This window comes from Martes martes (assembly GCF_963455335.1).
Source record: "Martes martes genome assembly, chromosome: 15".
Taxonomy (NCBI): Eukaryota; Metazoa; Chordata; class Mammalia; order Carnivora; family Mustelidae; genus Martes; species Martes martes.
The window spans coordinates 4,798,889-4,811,038 of NC_137903.1; positions in this window are offsets into that span (position 1 = coordinate 4,798,889).

The following is a 12,150-nucleotide window of genomic DNA, read 5'->3' on the forward strand; positions in this document are numbered from 1 at the left end:
CACCTCCCCCATCTGAAGACAAGAACGGTGCAGCGGTGGCACAGAGACCCAACCTAGACACGTCTAGACTCTGGATGAATCTAGAACTGGATTCGGAAGTGGCCACCCCCGTCCTCCCTCCTGCGGGGACGACCGGCCTGAGGAGGTGCCTCTGGCAGCCGTCTCTCCAGCAGGGCACACGTGAAGGGACAGCTGGGGCGGAAGGATGCACCAGAGAGTAAGGCCGGGGCAGGGCGGGGTGCTGCTCGTGAAGAAGACGGACGGACCATGAGGCGGCCTAAGCAGAATCTGGCAGCCGGAGAGGCAGCATTCGAGGGGGAGGGGGGCCAAGAAGGGGGAGGGGGCCGAGGAAGAGAAGGGTCCTGTGCAGGAGGGAGGGAAGGGAAACATCACGGAGATCAGCGTTCGGGGACCCTTGCAGAAGAGCAAGCCAGCATCGGCACCACCGTCCAGCTCAGGGCGTTGCTGCTGCTGAGACCCCATCCACTGTGTCGGGTCTTGGGGTCCTGCTGGGCCCTCCGTCTCTCCCCTTTTTAGACCGCCTGCTCCAGGCTTCCAAAAGCTGCCAGGACCAGAACAGCAGGGGGGTCCTGGACATCCCAGCAGAGGGAATCAGCAGGGAAGGTCGGAGCCAGGCATCACTAAGGACTTGGAATCAACAGAGAGCTCAAACTTGAAAGCCCAGCTGAGGAGGTCCTGGGGCTCCTCTCTCCAGCCGTGCAGAATCCATGGCAGGAGCGGGCTCGGCACGAGAAACGGGAATGAAACCGGGTAGGCTCGCCCTGCCCGGAGACAATGGAAGGGTCAAGGTGACTTTCTGAGGTTCTTTGTAGACCCAGAGTCCTTCTTAAGGCCCCTGTGCCAGTTGTCCTGTCCACTCCCTGCCCTACCAGTCCCCCAGCTCATTCCCAGGGACGGTGGCCACCAGAAGGTTCTGTTAAAACTCCACGTGCTGGCACGCCTAGCGAAGCCGAGAGACAGATGGTAACCCCCCACTCACCCCGGGAGAAAACACACACCTAGAGGCCACAGACCTCCCTTCCAGTCCTAGCCTTGCCGCTCAGACACACTGTGTCACCTCTCAGAGCCTTTCTGTAAAACAGGCCATGAGGGGGGCTGTGACGCAGGGCGCACCGGGTAAGTGCAAGGGACAGTCACACTGGGCCTGTGCTGGGTGGGCTGGGTTCATCACACTGCAGAGCTCACACCCCCTCCCCCAGTGTGCTGGGCTCAGCTGTGGGGCCGGGGTCCTGGCCACCGAACCCCCCGGGGGCGGCATGGAGGCGGGGAGTTCAGCGGAGGAGGCCGTGTCCATGGTTAACGTGTAAGCAGCCTGGTCTGGGGCAGCAGGACATTACCCGCCCCAGGGCTACATTCTCGAGGTCACAACAAGCACAAACTTGTTATAACCTGTGTTGGAGCAGCAGGGGGCAGCGAGGGCAAGGGGGGTGGTGGCAGGAAGCCCGAAGAGCAGGCCCGTGGAGGGGGGCCGAGGGGAGCAGGGTGAGGCGGGGCAGGGGGCAGCCGTGCAGGTGCATACGCGGGAGGATGGCGGCAGGACGGCGGGTCCAGGCTCCTGCGCGCGCGTGTGGCATCCGTGTGTGGGGTTGCATAGATGACTGTGTGCCTGTGTGTCTCCGCATATATGAGCCCCATGGAGGAGGGGCCCAGGCGGGCAGCCACGGGCCCAGACTGGGCATGTGGAACGGAGGAGTGGGCGCCGTGAGCACCCCTTCCCCATTGCTGGCCTCACGGAACCTGCATTCCAGCTCCCTCCACAGACCGCACCCCCCTACCCACCCCCTGGGAGCTGGGGCCTCTCCCCACCAGTGCCCATCTCCCCTGCCTGCTCCGGGAGTGGGGGGGGGGGTCGCCTCCTGCCCATCCCCCCTGGCCCTGGGCCCACTCCCCCGCGCTCTCTTGGCCCTCCGGACACTGGGGCGGGCGGGGGTGGTGGTGGGGGGAGGCTTTGAAAGCAGGTGACTGTTTGGGGGAACTCAGGGACAGAGCCCCCATTGTGCCCGCCCCAGAGCCGCCTCAATGGAGCTCTGCGGCACAAAGGGGCTTTGACAATGGGCAGGCCATTAGTATGCACAGCCAGCCCCTCAGCCCTCTCCCTGTCCCACAGCCCAGCGGAGGGAGCCGGGGGGCTGCTGGCCCTGCCTGTGGACGCAGGGGCCGGCAGGGCTGGGACTGGAGAGATCTTAGCCCAAAGGGGCTCCCCCAGGGAGACAGCAGAGGGAGACTAGCCCAGGGCCCCCAATCCAGCCACGGGCCACAAAGGCCCTAGCAAGTGGAAACAGCCATAGGGACTGGTAACGATGGGGGACGGGGCGGGGGGCTGCGGGGACCAGGCTGGGCCTGGAAAGAAATAGGCGGAGAGTGGGAGGCCACCCACTTTTTGCCTCAGCTTTACCATGGATCGCAGAGAACTGTGTGGGCAGGAGAGAACAGAGCAACAGATAGCAAGGCCCCAAAACGAAGCCCGCCGGGTCTCTCGGGGGCTGCAGGTGGGATCTGAGCCGCCACGGGAGGCAAAATTGGAGTGTGCTCAGGGTGTGGGGCGTCTGGGGTCTCTGGGCTTCTGACGAAGGTGGTGCCTGCAGCGCGGCTCCCGGGACTGCGGCTGGAAAACCAAAGAGCCAGGACGAGCTCCCTGCAGGCGCGGGGCAGGGGCTTCTCTCCTCCTGCCTGGGGACACCAGCACCCCGCACCACCAACAACGTCAGTACCCTGCGTGGCCTTGCCACTCGCTGGGGTGGCCTTGCCCCTCGCTGGGCGCTGGGTACTGCCCCCAGGCTCCGAGGGTCAGCAGGCGGGGCAGGGTAGCCCTGGTGGTGCGGCAGGTGCAGGGGCTGCTGAGGCGGGACCTGGGAAGGGGCAGCGAGCAGGGAAGAGGCACCCCGTGACCAGCAGTGTTGCCCAGTCCAGATTTCCTCCGCTCTGAGACGGAAACCCCCAGGGAGAGAGGGCCGAGGCCACTTTACAGAACTGCCCCCCACAAGGCAGGACAGAGAGATCGGCTGGGCTTACACACCTCCTCTCCGATGCTCTCCCTTTCTCCACTTCTCAGTTGTGCTGATGGCCCGAGGTCCTGCCTGTGATCTGCCCTCCAGGCTTCCTCTGTACTGCCCTGGGCCCCAACGTCTCGCTTGCTTCCTTCTCCTTGTCCTTCGGTTCTGCACCCCACCCCGGCTCCCAAATGAGTCCACTGGGAGGACGTAGGGGCTAACAGTTAGAACTCCTGGGTTTGGGGCCAGCAATCCTGTTCACCTTCCCAGGACCTGGCAGAGGTCCCTTTCCTCCCCCGGACTGGGAAGCCCACTCAGCCACGCGGGAAGGACCCCTTGCGCCGCTTCCCCCTTCGGGGCCCAGGGGTTTCAGGGGCAAGTGTGTGGGAGTGAGTAAGAGCCCATGTCATGTAGCACCACACTATGCCCTTTTCTAGAATTACGTCCCGTAATTCTCCACATCTCTAAAAAAGTAGGCACTTTCTTAAAGGCCCATTTTATAGATGAGAAAACAGAGATGTGGATGCTTGGCTCAAGGTCACACAGCTGGTGAGTGTAGGATGCGGCCCCACAGGCTAAACCACCCCGCACTGTCCCCCACCCCGTGAGCACGGTCAGAGGAGCCTGGGCAGCCAACGGCGATCAGCCAGGACACTCTGCTTGGCTGGGGGCGGGGGGACGCGGGGCTTTGAAACTGTTTTCTGAAGTTCCCTTAGACTAGCGAGTCTCAAAGTGTGGTCCAGAGACCCTGGGGGTTCCTGAGACCCTTTCGGAGGCTCTGTGGGATCAAAACTGTCTACACAACAATGCTACATGTGACTTGCTTCCTTTGCTCTCATTCTCTCGTGAGGGTTCAGTGGAGTTTTCCAGAAGCTCGGGGACACATGATATGGCAACAAATTGAATGCAGAAGCAGATACGAGGCATCGTCTGTCTGCCGTGCAGACACACGTTCAAAAGATTTGTGAAAATGCGAGACACCGCCACTCTTCTTACGAAACTTTGTATTCCTTTGTTTTTAAAAATATAGCTATTTTCCATTGAAAAGACATCACTTAGGTGGACAGGTGATGGGTTTGGGTTTTTAAACAAACTAATAAGTATTTAAGCCTCCTCCGTTTTCGTTTCTCACGTACCAGTAAGTGTCACCCACAGAAACAAAAGATCTCTTGAGCCTGCGATCATTTTTAAGAGCGTCAGGGGGTCCGGGGATGAAGAGGCTTGAGAAGCACTGACCTAGACTCCGTCAGACTCACTCTCACCCCCCTTGCCGGCCGCCCGTATCTTGTTTATCGGAGGGTTGACAAGGGAGGGCTCGACGTGGGGAGAAGGAAGGTGCCTGGGTCCCCTGTTGGGGACGAGGGTGGACGGTAGGGCTTGGGGACAGTCCCAGGGACAATGTAACCCTAGGAGGTCGGGCCTGGGCCCCCCCAGGAGGTGTCCCCACAGGTCTGCCAGGTTGCAAACTCCTTCCCCAGAGGTGTGCTCAAGACAACGGGGCCGCACCAGGCTGGGCTCTGACCTTCACCCCTTCTCCACCCTGGATGCCTGCCAACAAGCCCGGCATCGGGCGGGGGTAGACCTCCCTGGCGAGAAGAGGAAGGCTCAGTAGATACCCACATGAGTTTCTGTGTTTGCGCCAAGAGCACTTAAAGGATTGGAAATGGGGGGTTCTGGGGTCTGCTGCTTGCAATCTTAGGGTGAAGCCATCTCTACAGGATGGGCCCATTGCCAAAGAGTGGCTTTTCTTGAAGTTCCCTAGAAAGCTGAATAATCGGGTCCTACATCCATACACCCCGCCCCCAGACACTCATAAGCCTCTACTGTCACGGCCCTCCCACCACGAATTAGCATCTAGGAAGGTGTCCTACCTAGAGTCTAGCTGGCCGGAGGGCACTCTGTTCCTCAGAGCTGAGGGGTCCCGGGAGGGAAGAGAGGCCTTTGCTTTACGGGGTCAGAAATGTCCAGGGCTGCAGGGGCATGGCCCCACCCCCAGAGGAGCCCCCGTGTAATGAAGGAGACAGGACATCTCCTCCCAACATTCCCATTGCATTGGGCGTCTGGGCAAAGTAACAGACACAGGGACAAAGGACAAGCAGAATGCTGAGAAGCAGGGGTACAAGTGGACAGGGCGGCTGGGGGGACGGGGATGGAAATGGGTGGTGGGGGGTGGGCCTTGGAAGGCGAGGGCCCAGAGGGAAAGGAGGGGTGAAGCCTGAGAGCTGCCGGGGGAGACTCATCCTTCCCCAGAACAAGGTCTGAAGACAGCAGTCCCCAAAGGTGCGGTGCCAGAGGGCAGGGGAAAGTCTTCTACAAAGTACTCTGAAGACCTTGATCAGCATTTGCATGTGAAAACCAATGGGGATGTCTGGGTAAGAAAGGGAGGAGAGGAAACAGGTGCTTTTTGGTGACAGTTCCAGTGGAGGGAAGGGGAAAGGGAGGGAGCCAAGGAGAAAGAGAGGCTGGAGTCAGGGAGGCGGTTAGGGAGGCTGCTGGGGGCACCCAGGTGACCGGCGGACAGAGGAAGGGGTGGGCACGCGAGCCTGAGCGAGGGAGCCCCGGCACCAGTGGAACAGGCAGGGCCACGTGGGATGGGGGGGCTGTACGGTGGGACCAAGACGCTGGAAGGGAGAAGTCGTTCCGGAAGACCCAACAGACTGTTTTAGGGGAGCTCAGCAGCCGAAGTCACACCTACTGGACCGTAGCGAAAGACGGGACATCCGCCTGCTGCAAACAGGGGAAGGAGCCCCGGCTGAGGACCCCCAGCCCCCGTGACGGCCCAGCTGCGGGAACGAAGACAGGCATCTCCTCCCGCCTTCCTAGACTCGGGAAGGGGAGAGGGACCGAAGCCGGGCCTTGCCGGCTGGACTGCAGGAGAACCAGGGAGTGGATAACGGAGCCGGGAGAGCCCACAGAGTTGGGTCAGAGAGTGCGGACGCCACAGCAGCAGGCACGCTTTTTAGGACCTAAGCGCCATCCCAAGCCCCCCACGAAGTCAATCCCCCACTGTCACCGTCCCTGGGTAAGGGTGAGGGGCCTCGGGGCAAAGTGCCGGAAGCGGGACTGAAACCCAGCAAGTCTGACTCCACGGCTGCCCTCGTCACAGCTCTACCCACGGCCTCCCAGGCAGGGCCCGGGCAGGAAGGAGCCCTGGGACTGCGCCTTAGAGGGACGGGCCCCCCGGAGCGGTCCCCCCCGGCCCCTGACAGCTGCCACGTCATCCCTGCACTGACCGCTGAGCGGAGCCTCCCAGCTCCCCTCAGAAGCCTTCGTGATGGGCTTGGGGATCTGTTTTCGGTTCCAGGTCCTGTTCTTTCCCCATCTCCATTTCAGATTTCTTTCCTTGAATGGGATGCGCTTCCCGAAGTCGAACCCAAGTCCTTCCAGCTGCAGCCCCCCCCCAACCCCCCCCACCCGCCCTTTCCCGGGGCTTCTGCCCCAGAAGAAGAGCAGAACAGCCCAATACTTTGACCTTAGGTCTTGAGAAGCCAGAAATGCTCCTGCTCTCAGCCCCGGCTTCTCTGGGCCACCCCAGCAGGTTCCTCCTTCTCCTCACATTCCAGAGCCAGCCCCTCCTTTCTGCCCACCGCCTCAAATCCAGCCCCGAGCCGGCAGACACCCACGGGAGAGTTTTTCCCACAATCCCCTTCTCTTTGCCCTTTCAAGGTTCTGGCGGGGGAGGGGGTGAAGAGGGGTGTGCCGGGGCCACGCACACGGCAGCAACATGTATGTGGAGAAAATCACTGAGCTTGGCCCGTGGGACAGACAGGGGGAGGGGCGCCCTCGGGAAACTCCAGGTCTGGGAGCTGCCCCCACCGACCACCCTTCACCGGGCACTCGACACTCGGAGTCCAAATCTGCCTGCTCGCTCTCCTTCTGCGGTTCCCTCTCGGTGGCCTCTCTGCCCCTTCCAGGGCCTCACCACTGTCCCAGACAGCTTGGCCTCAGCCTGGACGGTGGCACTGACCAGTCAGGCAAGAGAAGAATCTAGGCCGGGAAGGGGAGGGAGAGCGGAAGATGTTTCCTTCCGTCCTACATAACCCTTGGCAGCAAAGTTGGGGGCTCCATTGCCCGATGCTTCTTTCTCTCCCCACCAATGCCAGGGGGCTCAGCCTATCTTCCACCTCATGTGCAGAAACCAAGCATCCTGCTAGGAGGCCCAAGAGGCCTTTTCTCCCCTGAGGAAGCGGGTATTTCTGTATGACTCACCCCCAGGGCCCTAAAGCCCCCATGCCACCAATCCCAGGATGACCGCAGAAGACGTCCTGTGAGCCCACCCAGATCCAAGTGTCCCAGCCTCCCCGGTCCCTAGGGAGGACAAGGGAAGGAGGCCCCTGGGTCTCCTGCCAGGCCCTTCCCTTCCAGCCCAAGCCAAACCAGCTGGAGCTATAGGTGAGCTCGTGCGTGGAGGCGCGGGGAGGGGCACCGAGCACCAGTCGGTGGGGCACAGGGAAAAGGTGGGGGGTGCCGGTGGGCGCCTCCCGTGCAAACATGAGGGACCCTAGACTGGATGTGGGACCGATGTTGGGAAGACCCGGCTTTTCTCCCCGCGGGGTAGGGGCAGGAGTGGGTTTCGGCATTAGAACCACAGAAGGAATGGGCCCATAACCCTGCCACTCCCCACCCCTCCGTTCCGTGGAGTCATTGCCATTCGATACCCACTGAGACAAGTTGGCTGCTCAGGCTCCGGCTGGGGGGGACAGCTCAGAAAACAGCAGCTCCTTTCAGGACCCAGGCTGGCAAGGGCTTTGGGAGGCTGGACTGGCCCAGATCACCCCCCAACACCCCCTCTCTCCCTCCCTCGCCACCACCACCAAAGGACAGAGGGGCGGGGAGAAGGGAGTTGGCACTGCCTGGGCCATGCCTAGTCCTCTGCGGAGCGGCCCTGGCCCCTCTCCCTGGCATGACGCCGTCCCTCCCCCTCCCTCACTTCCTGCCCCCTGAAGAACTAGCTAGGAGCCGGGACACCTGCTTCCTTCCCTGCGGGGCCCCCAGACCCAGCCTACGCCCTGAGGAGGAAGCAGACCCTACCCCTGGGCACAGGACGGTGCCCACCCTTGTGAGAACATGTTCAGAAAGTCATAGAGGTCAGGGAGAGAGTTTGGAGATGGAACCCAGAGCAACTCAGAGGCGGCCGCCGGCTCCTCCTCAGGCTGATTTCTTGACACCCTCCAGGCCCTGCTGGGCACCCCTAAATGCCCGTCCCCACGCGAGGGCCCCAAATCTCCGTCTCTTTCTCCCTCCTGCCTGGACCTCCCTAAAGCAGTCCCAGTGGGGAAAAAATTCAAACCCCAGGCAAGGCAGACCAGCCAAAAAATCTTCAGCAAGAATTTGTATTGATAAGCAACATAACCAGGCTTTGAGCCTTTGGGTCCAGATTTGTGCCCGGCTTCTCTGCCACCCCTACTTCCCATCGGCCTCACCCTGGGGTGCTTTGGGATAGGAATGAAGTCTCAGGTGACCAGAGGCCCGACTCCCACCTTGTCCCAGTTTTGTCCTTCTACCCATTCTACCCATCCCAGGACTCAGCTCTCTGGCCCCCAGTCAGGAAGCTGGAGCCCTCGCCTCTCTCCTAACACCGGTAACCTTGGTCAGTTCCTGGCGGGGAACAGGAGTGGGATGGGGAAGGGCATCTCCTTCTGGTCTCCTAATCCAGCAGGAGCTGCTCTGCGGGGCTCTTCCTAGGGATCTTGCTGGGATACAGCTGGGGGAGGGGCGCCAGAGGTGAGGAGGGGGAGCTGGAAGAGCCCACCCAGTGGGAGTGGAGGGAAGGGGCAGGATGGACAGGGGTCCCAGGCACACCCGGCTGCCAGGGCTTCCGAATCCAAGCTGTATGCGTCTTTCTTCCCATGTGGGAGCTTGTGATCAATGGGTGTCACTATGTGAGTGTCACTGCGTGGGGAGGGGGGACGGGCTGGCACGGGAGTGGGAGTAACCTGATGATCCTGGGAAGAGGGGGCGCTGTCTTGAGGCCCGTGTGGGGGATGCGTGGTCCTATGTAGGCGGTGGTCACTGTGTTCCTTGAGAGGGCTATGATGGGATGCCAGGTCCGCCTGGTAGGAAGGGCATCAAGAAAGCCCCTTCCTCAGCCTAATGCGCTTGAGGTGACCAGCTTTGGCCAAGCTTCCTTCTCGGGGAGTCCTTCCCGGGAGGGTCCGTTTGGGGTTGCTGAGCTGGGAGCTGGGGAGCAGGCTCTTACCGCTGAAGCCAGACAGGGTAGGGACGGAAGGGCTGGGAGCCCATATCTCCGGGAGTGAGGTGGACCGGGGTCGGCCAGGGCGGGGCAGCACTCCTCCGTCACCGCCAGGGGGGCTTACCTTGGGTCCGGGGTGGAGTGGTCCCTCGGATGGGCCGCGGGACCGGGACGGACGGACGGGGCGGGCAAGAGTGAGGAACCGAGCTGAGCGACGGGCAGAGCCAGGACTCTTAAACCCGGAGCTGGGATCAGATAAGGGCTGGTCCGGGGGCCAGGGCCGGGGTCGGGCCGGCCGGGGGCAGAGCTGGGCCGGGCCGGGCCGCCCCCTCCCTCCGCAGCGCCGGAGCCAAACTTTGTGTGAATGGAGGGGCCCGGAGGGGGCCGGCGGGCGGGGGCGGGGGGCTGCGGCCGGGCCAATGGGGACGTGGAGCGCCAGGACCGAGCTGCCGGGATTGGAGGGGCTGGGGCGGGCGGGGCGCAGGGGCGAGGAAGCGGAGCCCCAGACAGATGGAGGCGCAGGGCCCAGAGCCGCGCCCGAAGAGCGGGACCCAGACAGACTCCGGGAGGAAGCGGGACGCGAGACGATGGGCGAAGCGATAGGGGCTGCGCTGGCACGATGACAGGGGAGAGAGGAGGCGGCGGCGGTGGCCGTGTCAGGACGGGGAGAGGGCGCGGCGGGGCGGGGCGGGCCAAGTTAATGAGCTGGAAATGAACTCGGGACCGCCCGGTGGCCCTACGCGCGGCGCGAAGGGGCGGCTGGGGCTGGGCTCCGGGGCTCCGGGGCTCCGTCCCCTAGCACACTGCCTGGCCGGTCACCGTCCCCTAAGCACTGCGTGCGGTCCCGGGTGCCAAGTGCGCGCAACAGCCTCCCCCGCCCGCAGCCGGCTGGGTCCCGGTCCCGAAGGGCCGCTGGGGCGGGGCGCGCAGCGCAGGTGCGGGGGCGCCGGAGGCCGCAGAAGGGCGAGGTCGCTCTACTTAGGGGGTCCTGGCAGATGTGGGGCATCTGACAAGGGCCCTAAAGAATGCCGGGGATTCGGGTCCTGGGAGAGGGTGGGGAGGGCGTTTGAGGCAGAGGGAACTGCAGTCACAAAGTCCGGGACGCGGTGGGGGGCCTGGGAAGTACAAGTCTGCGTGGGAAACAGCCTCACACTGGCCCCCTAGACTAGACAGAGCTCAGGTGGTGGTTCTCAGCCTTGGCCAAGGACTTCTTTCCGTATCTGAATGCGAGTTTTGAGAGGTGCTTACCCACAATCTCCCACCCTCGGCATTTACTAAGGAAAGAATTATTTCCCTGATTTTGTTCACCATCGATACTTAGATATTTAATTACTGATCAGTAACCAGTATTACCGTATCTTGCAAAAAAAAAAAAAAAACCACAAAGAAACTTGACATTGTTGGTTTAGTTTCACCTCTAAAAGCCATAGGATGAGCAAATGTACGGAGCACACAGGCTGCCCCTCGGGGAGGATAGTGGGCTACAGGGGCGGGTACCACAGGCAGAGGTGTTGGAGGACGACCTGGAGTACAGAGAGGAATGTGCCAGTTCAGGGTCAGCTCTGAGCTTCTGGAGGCCAAGGAGGTCCATGGAGGCTCTTGACCCAAGGACGAAGTCATAGACGAATTTTAGGAAGATAAATCTGGAGGCGAGCCAGAAGGTCTGCAGGGGAAACCAGACAGCAAGCCCAGAACCTTCATCCTCCCTCCCCTCATCTTCTCTGATCAGTGCATGGACTTTGTGAAGCCCCTCGGGCCTGCCCCCTTCCTCTCTGCCACATCACTGGGCTGTGGTCGGGGCTACGACCTGGACCTGGGGCCATTCCAGCCTCATCCGCCACCACCGGCCCTGCACGCCTGAATCTGCAGCAGCTCCCTCCTCCAGTATGGAAGGTTCCGTCCTCTGTTCTCCCTGTGTCCTTGTTCTTTGTGTGTCTGATGTCCAGCTTTCATCACTGACATCGCTCTGGCTACCATCAGTGATTACACGCAGACCTCTGTCTTCATCCTGAGGCTTTCTCTAGAGCCTCGCGGTTCCAGCTGCTGGCAGGGGATTTCCACTTCCACCAGACAGGCCCCAGACTGAACTCACCGTCTTCCTCCTCGAGCCTCGTGACTTCTTTAATTCTGTGTTTCTCCTGGTCAAACAGATTTTAAAACCGAAGTGATCTCTCCTCTTCATGCTTCCCTCTCCCCCATCCCTTGACATGTCCTCTAAGCGACCAAGTCCTGCCAGGTCTCCCTTTGCTGTATTTCTCTTGGATGTCCCTTTCTATTTCAAGGCCACTACCAGAATCAGGAAGGTCACTAACAGCCCAGGACCTGGACCCACCCTTCACCCTTTCCTCCATTCTCAAAGGAAGAGGCAGCCTGTCATCATCATGTCAGTCCCTGTGTTCTTCTATCAAACCCCAAACAGGGTGCCCCTTGCTTCCTGGGCACAGTCCAAGCTCCCTGACACTCAGGGAGGAAGGAATCCAAGGGTAGGAGCAGAAGAGATACCTTCTAGTGACGAAGAAGTCTCTGGGCAAGTTCTTTCCAAACGGTCTTTGCCTTTCCTGTAGAACAGAAGAGCCATTTGCTAAAAATCAGGGTGAGGGTGGGACTGGGCAATTAGAAAGAGCTTAGAAGTTCTAGAACAGCACGGTGCAAGACTGTGGCAGACACAGATAGCTGGCGTCGAGCTATAGGTTTCTAATTTTAAAAGAGTGACTTAGGGGAGCCTGGGGGGCTCAGCCAGTTAGCTGTCTGACTCTTGGTTCCGGCTCAAGTCATGATCTCAGGGTCCTGGGATCGAGCCCCACATCAGGCTCCCTGCTCGGTGGGAAGCCTGCTTCTCCCTCTCCCTCTCTCGAGTTCCCTCTCTCGCTGTGTCTCTCTCTGTCAAATAAATTTAAAAAAAAATTTTTTTTAAACAAAACAAAGAAGTCTTAAGGGCGCCTGGCT